Source organism: Mytilus trossulus, chromosome 12, assembly GCF_036588685.1.
Source record: "Mytilus trossulus isolate FHL-02 chromosome 12, PNRI_Mtr1.1.1.hap1, whole genome shotgun sequence".
NCBI lineage: Eukaryota > Metazoa > Mollusca > Bivalvia > Mytilida > Mytilidae > Mytilus > Mytilus trossulus.
This window is the reverse complement of record NC_086384.1, coordinates 21,041,917-21,047,976: the sequence shown is the minus strand read 5'-3', so window position 1 is coordinate 21,047,976 and position 6,060 is coordinate 21,041,917. Positions and strand designations below refer to the sequence as shown.

The window sequence follows — 6,060 nt, the reverse complement described above, 5'->3', positions numbered from 1 at the left end:
CAAAATTTTGAGGTCATTGTTTTCCAATATTGCTGTAACTTGTATATTACAGTCCCTCTTGACCTAAATTTATAACTGAATTACAGTGCAGCTATATAGATTTGCAGGAAGAAAGAGCAAATAAGGTCAGTTTAGATTGATGCGGTCAACAGATTTTTGTATAGCAGGTCCGTCCGAGGTATGAAAACTACTTGTAAAAAGATATCACATTTGTTTACAATTCAATATTTTAAATAAAAAGAGGACATGCTAGTACTATAAATTGAGTGCAAATAAAATTTTGAAATCATTAATGTTTTCCAATATAATTGGTATCCTTGCTTAAAGATAAACTGGATTCCTGCAGTTTGCAGCTAAATGTATATAGATTTATATGATGAAATCAAATGTGATCAGTTTAAGTTAATAGTGGCTCAATGGCAGATCCAGAGCGGTGGGGGGACCCCTTTTTTGACGATCAATGCATTTGAATGAGGACATTTAGTTGGACCCCCCTTTTAAAACTGCTGGATCCGTCCCTGGTGGTTTGGGCCAGAATAACATATTACACAAAGATTAAGGTCAGATATTTTTTTTATGTAAAATGAGCCATCCTGACTCCCCAAATGGCAAATGTAAAACAATTGAAATAAAAATGCCCCCCCCCCCTTTTTCCCAATATTAACGGCTTAATCTATGTTCAAAAATGAAAGAAAAACAAATAATTTATGTAACACATCAACAAAAGAAAATCACTGAATAACAGGCTCCAGACTTGGAACAGTCACATACATGCAGAATATGACGGGGTTAAACAAGTTCTCTTGCCGACGAAAAATTTGAAATAAAACCGGCAAAATAGCAAAACTCTTTAAAATATTAATCGCTATTTTGACGAAGCCTTTATATTTAGACAAACAGTTCTTAAAACTTATAAATCAATTCTAGACGTAGAATTTATAAATCAATTTTAGCCGTCGGATTTAAAAATCAATTCTAGCCGTAAAATTAATAGATCTGTTCTAGCCGTAGAATTTATAAATCAATTCTAGCCGTAGAATTTATAAATCAATTATAGCCGTAGAATTTGTAATCAGAACTGTTCTACAAATAGAACTGACTAAAACTGTTCTAGAGTAGAACTGTCAGGATCAGTTCTAGGTAGAACTGTCCAAATCAGTTCTAGGGTAGAACTGTCAGGATCAGTTCTAGGTAGAACTGTCCAAATCAGTTCTAGGTAGAACTGACCAAATCAGTTCTAGCTAGAACAGTTCTAACCTAGAACTGACTAAAAGGTGTCAGGCTGACAGTTCTACGTACTGTCCTAGAACAGTTCTCCTGACAGATTCTGACAGATTTAATGAGAGGTTAGAAGTGATCTCCACTGTAGCTATAGTGTGAGCCCTGTCAAATACCCCCCCCCCCCCCAAATAATAAATAAAATGCACAAAAAAATTGGCACTATTAAGGCTACCTCAAATTTAACTAAGTTTATTGTCTTAATTTTTCGTCCATACATAAAATTTTGTGAAAGTGTTAGTTATTGTCCCAAAATTGGAACCCCCCCTTTCTTAAGCATAAAAATTCATAACACGGAAATGTAAAATCTGAAATTTATAAAAATTGAAAGGGAGCTTACGTCAATAGATATAAACAATTCACCAAAGTTTCATGGACATTGGTGAAAGCCTTTTTGAGTTATTGTCCGGAGTGTTAAAAATCACCCTTTTTTTTATGAATAAAGCCCCATAAATCCAAAATTTAAAATCTGAAATTAAAAAAAAACGAAAGGGAGCTTACATCAATAGATATAAACAATTCACCAAAGTTTCATGGACATTGGTGAAAGCCTTTTTGAGTAATTGTCCGAAGTGTTGAAAATCCCCCCTTTATTATGAACAAATCCCCATAAATCCAAAACTTAAAATCTGAAATTAAAAAAAACACGAAAGGGAGCTTACGTCAATAGATATAAACAATTCACCAAAGTTTCATGGACATTGGTGAAAGCCTTTTTGAGTTATTGTCCGAAGTGTTGAAAATCCCCCCTTTTTTATGAATAAAGCCCCATAAATCCAAAACTTAAAATCTGAATTTGAAAAAAAACCAAAAGGGAGCTTACGTCAATAGATATAAACAATTCACCAAAGTTTCATGGAAATTGGTGAAGGTGTTTTTGAGTTATTGTCCGAAGTGTGGACGACGGACGGACGGTACGACGGACGGACGGACGGACAACGGTATACCATAATACGTCCCGTCCCGGGCGTATAAAAACGAGAAAAAACACATTCAATAATTCAAAATATTTAGTCATATTGGTACTGGACAATACTTATAAATTTAAATAAGGACTTAAAATATTACCTTAGCCATATTTGGCACAACTTTTTGGAATTTTGGATCCTCAATGCTCTTCAACTTTGTATTTATTTGGCTTTTTAACTATTTTGATCTAAGCGTCACTGATGAGTCTTATGTAGACGAAACGCGCGTCTGGCGTATAAAATTACAATCCTGGTACTTTTGATAACTATTTACACCACTGGGTCGATGCCACTGCTGGTGGACGTTTCGTCCCCGAGGGTATCACCAGCCCAGTAGTCAGCACTTCTGTGTTGACATGAATATCAATTATATGGTCATTTTTTATAAATTTTCTGTTTACAAAACTTTGAATTTTTCGAAAAAACTAAGGATTTTCTTACCCCAGGAGTAGATTACCTTAGCCATATTTGGCACAACTTTTTGGAATTTTGGATCCTCAATGCTCTTCAACTTTGTATTTATTTGGCTTTTTAACTATTTTGATCTGAGCGTCACTGATGAGTCTTATGTAGACGAAACGCGCGTCTGGCGTATAAAATTACAATCCTGGTACTTTTGATAACTATTAGGTATGATTGCGTTACCAATGAGTGCATATTTGCATTAAAATTTAAATATTGAACTTATTCTAAAAGGTTACCGATTCAACACTGTAATAAGATAATTTAATATTGTGTTTATTGGTATAAATATGGATTTTGTTATCAGTAAATCAAAAGCAAACTAAATATAACTAGTATGTTATATACATAAACATTTTCATGGATCTACAATTTGTCGATACCTGTAACTTGGCATTGCACAAGGTCATGTTTTTCTCTGACCGTTTATGACGTCTTTACACTAAATCCATTGGATATTGGATGTGTCCTGGTTGATAGTTTAGTCTTAGATGCATGATTTTTTTATCAGTTGTTAGTGGCTTTGAACTAGCTGTCTGATAACTGCGTGTACTCTCAGATCTGTTCATTGTGTCTTTTTGTTGTCGAGATGTACAAGTACCCGGCCACGTCCACTTGTATTTTTGCCCATCTGATGAGTAAAGCCTTTTTCAACTTATTTTTATAGTTCGGTCTTATGTTGTACTGTTATACCACTGTCCGTGGTTAGGGGAGATCCCGCTGGCATATTTAACCCCACCACATTATTTATGTCTGTAATTCAGTGGTTGTCGTTTGTTTATGTGTTATATGCATGTATTTGTTTTTCGTTCATTTGTTTTTATATAAATAAGGCCGTTAGTTTTGTCGTTTGAATTGTTTTACATTGTCATATCGGGGCCTTTTAAAGTTGACTATGCGGTATGCGCTTTGCTCATTGTTGAAGGTCGTACGATGACATATGGTTGTTCATGTCTGTGTCATTTTGGTCTTGTGTAGACAGTTGTCTCATTGGTAATCATACCACATCCTCTTTTTATATATACATGTTCTTATGCTTTATTGAAACACTACATTTAAATTTTCAGGAAGCGATTTGTATGCAAAACCAGACCAGAACTGGCTGCATTTAGACCAAGGCGGACAAAGGGTCGGCCTTCATGCTTATCAAGGAGCAGTATATCTAGAAGAAACAGTTGACACTGATCATTGTTTTCGTGTATTGGCAAAATCTCACAAAGAGCATGACAATTTTATGAAAACATTTCCGGATGTACTTCAAAGAACTAAGAAGACAGAATTTTTCAAATTGAGCGAAAGAGAGAAAATGGTATATTGAAGAAAAAGGATGCAAAATAACAAAAGTTCCCTGTCCTAAAGGTGGAATAATCTTATGGGATTCAAGGACGATTCACGATAATTCTCGTCCGGAGTTTCGCCGACCTAATAAAGACAGGTGGCGCCATGTTGTATTTGTTTGTATGACTCCTGCAGCTTGGACTACCCCAGCTGATAGCTAAAAAGCGCAATGCTTATGAAAATTTAGAAAACACAACACATTGGCCGTCTAAGGGTGTATGTATTTTCAAATCATCCGATCATCAAACTCTCATACACTATCAGAGCTACCAGAAATAGCTAAAACAAAGGAAGCAAAAATGTTAATGGGAATTGAATCATATAATTTTGATGACGGAGAACCAAATGGTCCTGAACAACCAATTGAAATGTAGTTAAATTATTATCTCTTGTGAATTTTGTAACACGCAGACGACCATAAATCATTTTTAAATACATTTATATTTTATCATTGCTCTCGTTCTTAATCGTAAGAACTCTCTTCGTATGTATATATTTCCTGAAACTTTGTGTGTACATCAGAGGTCTGTAACAACTTTAAACAGGTTAAACCCCCCGCATTATTATGTAACATGTGTAAATTGTCCGTCGCTGTTCTTGATCTATGTTTGGTATAAGTCTGTTGGTGGTGCATTGTACTAGGTGTGATCTGTTGTATTTTCCAATACAGTTGTTGATTCCTATTACTCAGTATATCAATTTTTTGGACCGCCATGATTTTCAAAACCCTAATCCGGTGCTATGGAAACATCAATTTATCTTCCCAATTTGCATCCGGATAATTCATAAGAAGTAATTGTTTTGGAAAGGATAAACCAAAACTGACTTCTTTTAGACATCAGATATACATTCTTTCTTTAAGGAATTGCTATGGTACTCATGGTACTGATTCATTCCGATGATATGTTGACGCATCACCGGATCAGTTCCAACTTCAAAAACCGTTATCGGCCCATGTCTTATACGCTTTTTATGCTCAGTCGAGGTACTGCTCGTGAATTTTAAAAAACTCGTTGTTTCAACACTTGGCCAATTGCACCGCGATTTCGCGTTCATCTTGTAGTTCTATCTTATTTTTATCTTAACAATGAATGGATTTGAAATTTTAACTTATATGTTTTGTGGTTAACGGTAGACAATCCAATCTTGTTAAGAAGCACTTATTCGACGATGTAAAAGAAAACTTTGTGGTGTAGCGTTTTGAAAGTATAAATAAGTTTCTTGTGTATAATTCGGAGTCTAGTTTGACTTCCATTATCACTGCACTAGTATACATAATTTTTTAGGGGCCAATTGAGTTTCTCGCTGCGTTGATGACCCATTGGTGGCCTTCGGCTGTTGTCTGTTCTATGGTCGGGTTGTTGTCTCTTTGACACATTCCCCATTTCCATTCTCAATTTATTTATTTTTTTGTGTCAATTCGACGATCACTTGATTAGCATATAACATTGTTAGTATAGCATCAAGGAATGCATCCCAATCGCATGATAATGATAAGTATAGAAGAATACATGTTAAACATAATGTTTAGTTTTTGATCAGGTTACCGTGACAGACAAGTCTGAGGTAGCATCACTGATTTTTACATATTCGTCTTTTCTTTTTTCAAATCGGTTTAATATTCAATAAATTAACTATTTCATAGTGTTATACGAGTAGGCAACAACCATTTGATTTTCTGAGAAAAGGGGGGGGGGGGGGGGGGGGGGGCTATCTGTTTTTTTGGAAAATAAAGTTTTTTTCCAGTTTTTGGAGAAAAAAATAATGTGTTTATGACCCTGAGAAAAAAATGTTTGTTTCACCCTCAGCTGCCACTATATGTAATGCTAAAATTGAAAGACAAAATTGTTTTCGACTTGTTGCCAAAAAAATATTTTGTCCAGGAAAAAAATCCATGGAGGAGGATCTGCTTACCTTGCCGGAGCACATAAAAAGCCCCCTAGTTTTGGGTTAGCATGTAACAGATAGAAAATTCAGGGTAAGAATTTAGAGATCAGACAAGGAGCTGTGGCAA

The 6,060-nt window shown here is 35.2% G+C and overlaps 1 pseudogene; it reads left to right on the top strand.

The window, feature by feature from the left end:
* Nucleotides 1-357: 357 nt before the first annotated feature.
* LOC134692302 (uncharacterized) lies at nucleotides 358-4,453 on the top strand (annotated as a pseudogene).
* Nucleotides 4,454-6,060: the final 1,607 nt, after the last annotated feature.